Source organism: Phalacrocorax carbo, chromosome 5, assembly GCF_963921805.1.
Source record: "Phalacrocorax carbo chromosome 5, bPhaCar2.1, whole genome shotgun sequence".
Lineage (NCBI taxonomy): Eukaryota > Metazoa > Chordata > Aves > Suliformes > Phalacrocoracidae > Phalacrocorax > Phalacrocorax carbo.
Window position 1 is genome coordinate 50,157,106 of NC_087517.1, and position 9,236 is coordinate 50,166,341.

Here is a 9,236-nt window from a genome sequence, read left to right on the forward strand (position 1 = left end):
ATTATTTTCTCAGTTATCTGCTTAACACAAATGAAACTAAAAGTTCATGAATCTGAAAGACAGTCGAACAAAAAATTCACTAAAATGCTCTTTTTCTAAGCTTACATACAAGCACACACACCCAAGAGCACTATGGAAAACAAGGCAGTAAGTATAGAACCTATGTGTTACACAGAGAACATTGGCCAACTTGAGTATGAAGTAATAAATAATACAAAGTATTAAGACAGAGTTTAATTTGTTTAAGTAAAAATATTCTATAGGAACTTTGGATCTGATGAAGTCAAATTTAGATAGTCACGCTGCTTCAGCTTTGATTCAATAAATTTTTAATAGAAACTTTCTCCTCGACCAAGTCTTAGTGCGTTACTAAAAATATACAGACTAGGATTTCAAGTACTCCTCAGTTCAGCCTAACCTACTGAACAATCCTACAGTGGATGCCAGTGAAACATATATAACTTTTGTCCAATAGACACGTAAACAGAAAAAAAATCTATAATTGCTTAGAGCTCCAACTACACAGAAGATATAGTGCGTAGAATGAAAAAGCAGCTATTAAACATAAACCTATATTAGAAAAAAAAAGCAGCTAGCATGAAGCTGCGATTTTTTTTTAATTCCCCCCTCACCCCTGAAATGCCACAAATTTCAAAACTGAGCCAGCTAATAACCCCTGCCCCTTGTATATTGGGGGTATATGTACTAAACCAAACCACATTTCCATTTTGGGGGCTTCCCACACATGACCCTGCATATGCTTAGTTCTGCCCCCATCAGGGTCTGTTTGAGCAAAACCTTGGTCAAAATACTGTTCCACAGCATCTCATTTACTCCAGGACACAAGTGAATGAGATGAGTCCCAAAGACTGGTCCTCTCATTTCCTACTTGCTTGGCAGGAAAGCAACTCTGAACTTAAGACTTGTCAGATATAAGCAAGCCCAGAGCAGAGAACACACACAGAGATGCATGTATTCACACATATCCCAGTCCTCAAGAGAGGCCAAAACTGCTGCGATCATGAGAAATTGGGTGAGAGGTATTCATATGTTCCCTGCTGATGAACCATGATGGCTACAGAGAATAGTATAACTCCACCCACAAATTCTTCAGTGGTATTTACCATAGTTTTTCTTCCTAGTTATACAGTATGTCAGCAGTATGATTATGTACAACCAGAGTACCAGCCAGGTGGGCATCTGCTCTTCTGTCTCGGAGCACTTATCCATCCTCAGGCTTCTACTTATGAGCATGCAAGCGTGAGGACAAAGTGGGGTGTAAGTGTGCAAAACATATCTAGCCAATTGTTAGAATCCTTTCCAACTTTTAACCAAAGGCTAAGTACTTCCATCTTGATTATGACCTCTGCCTTAATGCTGAACTGCAATATGAAGAGCACGCCAAGGCAAAGCACGTAATCCCATTCCCCCACAGTTCGAACATTAAAAAAAAACAGAAATGGGATCTCAGAGTCCTGAATTCCTGGACTGGAAGTTTCATTGGTCTTGCCAAAATCCACCACAACCACTACATTCTCCTTTCTCCTCTCCTCCTCTTCTTTGCCACACTCTGTGGAATTTTTTCCAGATGACAGATTAAAGAGTATCTTTTAAATTAATAAAGCCCCCCTGATGCTAGTACTCCAGACACTGATGATCAATCTGTTTCACTGATAAACTTTTCCAATGTTTATTTATCCTTTCTGCTAGGAAACTATATGTACTTTGCAGAACTGAAATTGCCTAATTTCAAGTTGCAGATATTGGATCTTATGTTTCTGCTAAAAACCTTGAAAGATTTCTTATTACAGAGATCCTTCTTATGGGTAAGCATCTATATACAGAGACCACATAAATTCTTAGCCTTTTCTTTCCTTGACAAGTCAAATTAAAACATCTGAAAAGTCCAAAGTATTTAAGCAACACCACACCACAACCTCTCTGGCCCTGCAACACCACGTACAAGACACAGCTAGCCAGCGTATTGCTTCAGTCTGCCAAGTGACTGAATCTGCTTAGAAAGGCCACACGCAGACAGAAGTGGCACTGCACAGCAGCAAGCTGTGTGCCATGTATGAGGGATTCTTCTGAGGACAGGTCTCATGATACAGCACATTCCTTGGCTTCATTGCACACTACATCTCTTGTCATTTGATACAGTATACCAAAGCAATATTCTGACATACAGCTTATAACACAAGAGATACTATCTTTCTGAACTTTTAAGGATAGTTATGAAGCCACATAAATATATCTTTAGATACCATTTTATATGAGCACCTGACTGATTTTGAGGCTTTTCCTTGAAATATTACACCTGAATCTGTATTCAGTTAGAGAACAGAAATAGACACATAGAAAGTACATTGTATACAATGGCAAGAATCAATTCTGCTTCATATACACTTGCCTCTAAAACCCAGCGTTAAGGCTTATTATCATTCAATAGGAAATAACACCACATTTCTCCCAGTTGCTCTACTGCTTACAGTAAGCAGGAACTGCTTTAAAAACTTAGAAATTCATCCTTCCAAACCCGCCCCCCCCCCCCCCCCCCCATTATCCAGAAGAAAAAGGGCAAGAAAAATACTGGAACAATTTTGAGCTGAAAAGCATGTGTCATCTAGAGTAAGAATACTTCTCATCCTTACTTCCAAGTCCTAAGAGTTACCATGGTTAAGATCTCAGAGAAGACAAGGACAGAAGTGAAACTTCAATTAGTAGATAATGATTAACCAAAATTAAAAGTGTTCATCCATGTTCTATAATTCATTAATGTTAATAAATCCAGTAAATCTGACCTTGCCTCTCTCACTGCCACAGGATTATGAAAGAATAAATCATTACACTTGCGAAAGAATAGATGTATTCAACAATAAATATTTCAGAGGTTAGGTAGAGCTTTTTCCATTATTTCCATTATTTTTTAATCACTCTTCCCACACCTTTCAAGTGGATGGACCTCAAGGCAGGACTGCGGGAGGAAAGTCCCTCCCACTTTCAGAGAAGATCAGGTTCAAGACTACCTGAGGAATGGGACCTGACGAGATGCATCCAAGAGTCCTGAGGGAACTGGCTGATGTAGTTGCCAAGCCACTCTCCACAATATGTGAAAAGCCATGGCAGTCAGGTGAAGTCCCCAGGGACTGGGAAAAGGGAAACATTGCACACATTTTTAAAAAGGGTAGAAGGGAGAGCCCTGTGAACTACCGTCCTGTCAGCCTCACCTCTGTGCCTGGGACAATCATGGAACAGGTCCTCCTAGAAGCTAACCGAAGGCACATGGAGCACAGGGAGGTGATTTGAGACAACCAGCATGGCTTCACCAAGGACAAGTCCTGCCTGACCAACCTAGTGACCTTCTATGATGGGGTAAATACATCAGTGCACAAGGAAAGAGCCACTGATATCTGGACTTCTCTAAGGCCTTTGACATGGTCCCCTACAACACCTTTCTCTCTAAACTGGAGGGATATTCATTTGATGGGTAGACTGTTCAGTGGATGAGGAATGGGTTGGATGGTTGCATCCAGAGAGTAGTGGTCAATGATTCGATGTCCAGGTGGAGATTGGTGATGAGTGGTGTCCCTCAGGAGTCTGTATTGGGACCAGTGCTGTTTAATATCTTCATTAGTGTCATAAACAGTGGGATCAAGTACACCCTCAGCAAGTTTGCAGATGACACCAAGCTAAGTGGTGCAGTTGATGTGATTGAGGGACAGTATGTCATCCAGAGGGACCTGGACAAGCTCAAGAAGTGGGCCTATGTGAACCTCGTGAGGTTCAACAAGACCAAGCACAAGGTCCTGCAGTTGGGTCGGGGCAACCCCCAATATCAATACAGGCTGGGGGATGAAGCCATTGAGAGCAGCCCTAAGGAGAAGGACTTGAGGGTACTGGTGGACAAAAAGCCAGACATATGAGCCAGCAATGTGTGCTCACAGCCCAGAAAACCAGATGTATCCTGGGCTGCATCAGAAGCAGTGTGGCCAGCAGGTCAACGGAGGTGATTCCGCCCTGGTGAGACCCCACCTGGAGTGCTGCATCCAGCTCTGGGGTCCTCCACACAAAAAAGACATGGATCTGTGGGAGCAGGTCCAGAGGAGGGCCATGAAAATGATCCGAGGGCTGGAGCACCTCTCCTGTGAGGACAGGCTGAGAGAGTTGGGGTTGTTCAGCCTGGAGAAGAGAGGGCTCCAGGGAGACCTTATTGTGGCCTTCCAGTACTTAAAGGGGGCTTGTAAGAAAGATGGGGATAGACTTTTTAGCAGTGCCTGTTGCAATAAGAGAAGGGGTAATAATTTTAAACTAAGAGAGGGTGGATTTGGATTAGATATAAGGAAGAAATTTTTTACACTGAGCGTGGTGAAACACTGGAACAGGTTGCCCAGAAAGGTGGTAGATGCCTCATCCCTGGAAACGTTGAAGGTCAGAGGCTGGAGGGGTCTCGGAGCAACCTGACCTAGTTGAAGATGTCTGGGCTCATTCTGATTCTATTTTTTTTATTAAACATGAAATGGAAACATTGTAGCAAACCTCTAATAACCTCAGCAGCCATCAATGATCTTGACATTATAAATTACAAGAGCAGAAGGTGAGTTATTTATTCCCCCAACACAATCAGGATCACACTCCCCAAAACACTTGAACTTTGGAACTGAGCCCAGTGTACGCATAATTTATGTTCTCAGCAGACTGCATGAGGAAATACACATTTTTCTCAGCCTTTCCATGGTACTCAACTCTGGATACATTTTGAGTAATATTAAACTGACAGAGAGTGTTCCTTGTAACACTGGAAATTCCCATCTAAATTACCTCCAAGACTTTTCTTTAAAAAGTTTCTTCTTGCAGCCTCTCAGCTTGGACCATATGCCGAAAAATTAACTATGTTAAGAATGTGTATTATTCTGTGAATGCCTATCTGTGTTCCTTTACCAAATCACATTTTGTCTATTATCATTTTTCAAATACTACAAATTAAAGCATGAGTTCACAATTTTCTGTATGCTATATTATGTTCACTAAAAAAAATATTTACAGATAACAGCAAGTAGCAAACAATACATTACAGGATGCAAAGAGGCATTCTCCATTTCACTTGTCTAACTTGACAAGTCATCTTCAACATGATTTTTGAAGTCATATCCCACAAGTATCTAGGACTATCTAGAACTAGCGGACATGTGTCGCTGAAAAAGTGAAAGCATTCCACATTTCTAATGAGGGAAAAATTAATTTTTAAACATGCCAGTTCACATGTTTCACTTCACTAAGAGTCACTCGGTCCATTTCCCAGAACATGCTCCATACTTTGGCATAAATACAAAATCAACAAATTTATGCCGCTGTAACATTTTCTCTTTCATGTTATGAGCAACTACCACAAAACATCCAGTCCACTCTGGTCCTTTGATCAAGTTAGGAGAGAATATCCAGCAGCAAGTATACATGAATTATGTAAAAAAAAAAGTGTAAATAAACTAGATACAAAGCAGAAGGAAGAATGCAAAAACCAAGGCACATGCCAAGTCTGAAAGTTACAAAATGCCATTTCCTATACTATTGTGTCTCACTGCAAGAGGAACAGCACTCAAACTGACCTTAGAAGGTATATGACTATGCCTTTAATAGCCAACACAGTAGGCTAATGGTCTTTCCAGGCACTTAACGACTATTACTAACAATCACGCTAAAACAAAACCAAACCACACAGAACAAGCCCACTTGTCACTAGATAAAAACTAGCAGTAATACTAATACTTATGCTGCTGCCCAGTTATCCAGACTGGGGAATGGATTTTGCTGGAAGTTACTGTAATCATGAAAACAAATACAGTTTCAGTCATGTTAGCTTCCTGATCTGGCTCGTCACACAGCATTATGAACAAAATCAGCATCCAAAAATGGGCTGTGGGAACTAGGAGATAATTTAAGGCAACTGTGGAACTAGAATCCAAGTGCATATGCAAAGGAGAGGAAAAAAATTAGGTACACTTCAGCTCCAGTTTCTCCACCTCCTTCTCATCCTCCAAGCCCACCAACCTATCCATTCCTTGTACAATCATTTAATGCTCATGCATAGAGATTCCTATATTTAGTGAAGTTCCATAGTGTTGCAATTAAGAGCCTTTTTCAGCAACAGCTACATGCTAGCTGCAAGGTCTCCTTTCAAAGCTATTTTAGTCACTTTTCAGTTAGTGACCATACATATCAGAAAGACAGGCTTAAATGTGTCTCAAAAGAAAAAAAAAAAGGCAATCTTACAATGAACAACCCCCTTCATCAAATAATATTTTCCCTTATTAAATTAAAAAAACATGCTAATAAACGCTGTCATTGCATTCACAAGGTTAGTTGCACAGTACAGACAGTCCTTACAAGCACTCCAGGAAGTAAATATTGTTGCGCTTTCATTATGGGTAAACAAAAAGTTTGGCAATTCACACAGAATCTCAAAGACAGAGCTCATCAGCATAATAGAATTTAAAGCCATGAGCATAGAAAATTCTGAACTCCCAGTCATCATCCATTACTTTTACTACTGTCAACAGTAACTGTGTTATTACATATCAATTATCAGAATAAAAAAGGAGGAAAATATTAAAAACTTCACATAAAGAGTAGATGGTATTTTAAAGAAAACCCTCTGTATATCCAAGAGAATTTGTCCTTGATGACACATTTTAAGAATCAAGTTTATTCCGGGCACAACGCTTCTGCCTCCTTCCTTCTCCATGAAGGGACTCAATGTATATTTAGGCTCTGTACCAAACAGATTGAAGAGCAGGGCTGTAAGGGAAGAGCAGACCAGTGGACCTCTATAATATCCTACTGACTACAGTTTGAAAATCCCATTGACAGTGAATTTCGTACTTATTCAGCGTAACACAGGTTCATTGCCTTTTTTTAAGCTCCTTTGATATGGAAACAGCTTGGGCATTGTCAAACCAAAAAAAATGCAATGAACTGAAGACAAATGCTTTAGTGTGCCCCACTGAAGAGGTATTTCATAACTTCCTAAGCCACACTCTGTAGTCAGTAGAGAATTGAAAGATTCACTCCAACCTGACCTGACACCAATGATAAGATTAAGAAACATTAAAAACAAAGGAAAATTGGCAGACCTGTAACAAAGGTTCATTCTATTTTTCTGCCTTCCTTGTAACCAACACACTAGGAATTAAATTCTGAGTTGTTTTGACTATGCAAAACAACTTTCTCCCTCCTCTACCACCACCACAGAGAAGCAAAAAAATAAAGTGACAAAACAAAACTAGATCCACATGAACCAATACTTCAAATGGTAGCATTTTCAGAAACAGAAAATTAGAGAAATAAAACTAACGCTAAAATAAAACTGACTTAACTTTAAATCCTCAAACTAGGAACCAAAAGTGAGTTTTGTGTCCAAGAGAGCTGTATTTTACCTGAGAAGTTATGACTTTTCTCTTTGTTGTCATTTTAGACACTATAATAAACATTTAAGAAAAATGGTGTCACTTAGGTATGCACCACCTTGAAATACAGTAAGGAATACTAAGCGGGTTCAAAGAAACGAGTCAAGGAGGAAAGCCTGAACAAGTTAAAAGTGTGATATATCTACCTTAATACATAAAATCTTGCTCTAAGGAAGAAAAATTTCATTCATTTCCATATCAAAAATTAATAACTTAACTCTATACATTAATAAACCTTTCTCACCATAAAGATATAAAGTACTCCAGTAGGTTGCCTGAGAGGACTGTGGACAACAAGTCTTTAAGAAGTTAGACAATAAGACTGATGTAGAGGTAGCTAATCCTGCACTGGACAAAAAGACAAATGTATTATTTTATGAAGGAAGCAAATTTTTTCTAACAGAATTTTAAAATAACATTTATTTCAAGAACAGGGATAGCCTTGCCTATATCATACTCAGCAGGTTTTGCAAAGGAAAAAATTTTCTGCAAAGCAGCAAAGACAACTGGTGCTGGAAAGAAGGGTATACTGAGATCTAAAACAATGATTAACAAGCCTGTAAACTGCTACTGAGTTTTATTGTAAAATGCACGTAGTTTTATTACAAAAGGTTAGCAAGACCTCACTTCATAACCACACTTAAAAAGCCAGAGTTCAGATATCTTATGCTCAGTATCACACCAGTTGCTAATAACAATACATCTCATTATTGTTTAAGTGTTTTACAATTTGTAATTAACAGATCAAGTAGGGAAAGAAAAGAACACATTTCCTTTGGGCATCCAAAACACTTTCCACATCTCTTAGAGACAGAGGAAATTATGGAATATAAGTAGGAGATCTGCCTGGTAATTCTGTAGCCACACACTCCTCAGAAAAGAAAGAGTATCTTGAAAGGCTATTACCATAAGCAGATAGGTCGACTTCTACATAGCAATGCATGCTAGACATGCAATTAATACACTCAAACTGCACTCCTTAAAAAAAAAAAGTTACATAAAATATAGCTTCCACGCCCTTCTCCAGCTTCCTGAAACATTACTTGTAGAATAAAAAAGTGACAGAAGTGGTGGAATCTCCAAACATTAGGGGACGGACGGACCCAAAACTTCCTCTTTCAGTACTTAACTATACTTACACCTAGAAAACTCTCAACTGTTTTCAATTGTAAGCACTTTTTTCCTTATCTGCAACAGAATATTGACGTGTTTGAAGGCCTAACCTAACATCAACCTGTTTTCCTCTCTAGACTCCAATTCTTTCGGCGTTTTTCTCAGTGATCATATTTTCTAGACCTTTAATAACCTTCACACCTCCCTCCAAACTCTCTCCCATCAGCCCATACCCTTCCTGCCCAACTGACCCACCTCCATAGCCTCTCCTCCACCCCCTAGTCGGTCACTGCTGCTCAGTCCCTCCTGCTGGGTGCACCGGCGGCCCCGCTCGGACTCGCAACCCCACGCACCCCCCGGGTAACACCGGACACTCGCCTTGCGCGGCCTTTCCTCGCCCCCCAGCACCGCCCCTCCTCATCCCTTACTCCAGCTCCTCCACACACGCCTACAGCAAGCCCTGGCACCCCGCTAACAACGAAGGGTGTAAGATCCAGCCCATCACTCACCCAGCAACTCTCGGGTCCCGTGCAGACGCCTTCGGCCTCCTCGAGTGAGGAAAGACGCCCCCAGAGCCGGCCGCCCCCCCAGCAGCAGCCCCGCCACCCGCTCCCCACCCCACCGCAGCCAGAAGGAAGCCGCCATCTTGCGTTTCCTCCCTTC

General features: G+C 40.6%; 1 protein-coding gene across 3 annotated transcripts in view; it reads right to left on the minus strand.

The window, feature by feature from the left end:
• PDHX (pyruvate dehydrogenase complex component X) overlaps positions 1–9,236 on the minus strand; it is a 93,718-nt gene that overhangs the window by 84,006 nt on the left and 476 nt on the right. For 2 of the 3 annotated variants that reach the window (XR_010373093.1, XM_064452356.1), the window contains exon 1: positions 9,083–9,191. The exons of the other annotated variant lie outside the window; for it this stretch is intronic. The gene's annotated coding sequence lies outside the window, so the exon portion shown is untranslated. Of the gene's footprint in view, positions 1–9,082; positions 9,192–9,236 lie in introns of those variants that run through there. 3 annotated transcript variants of the gene reach the window in all.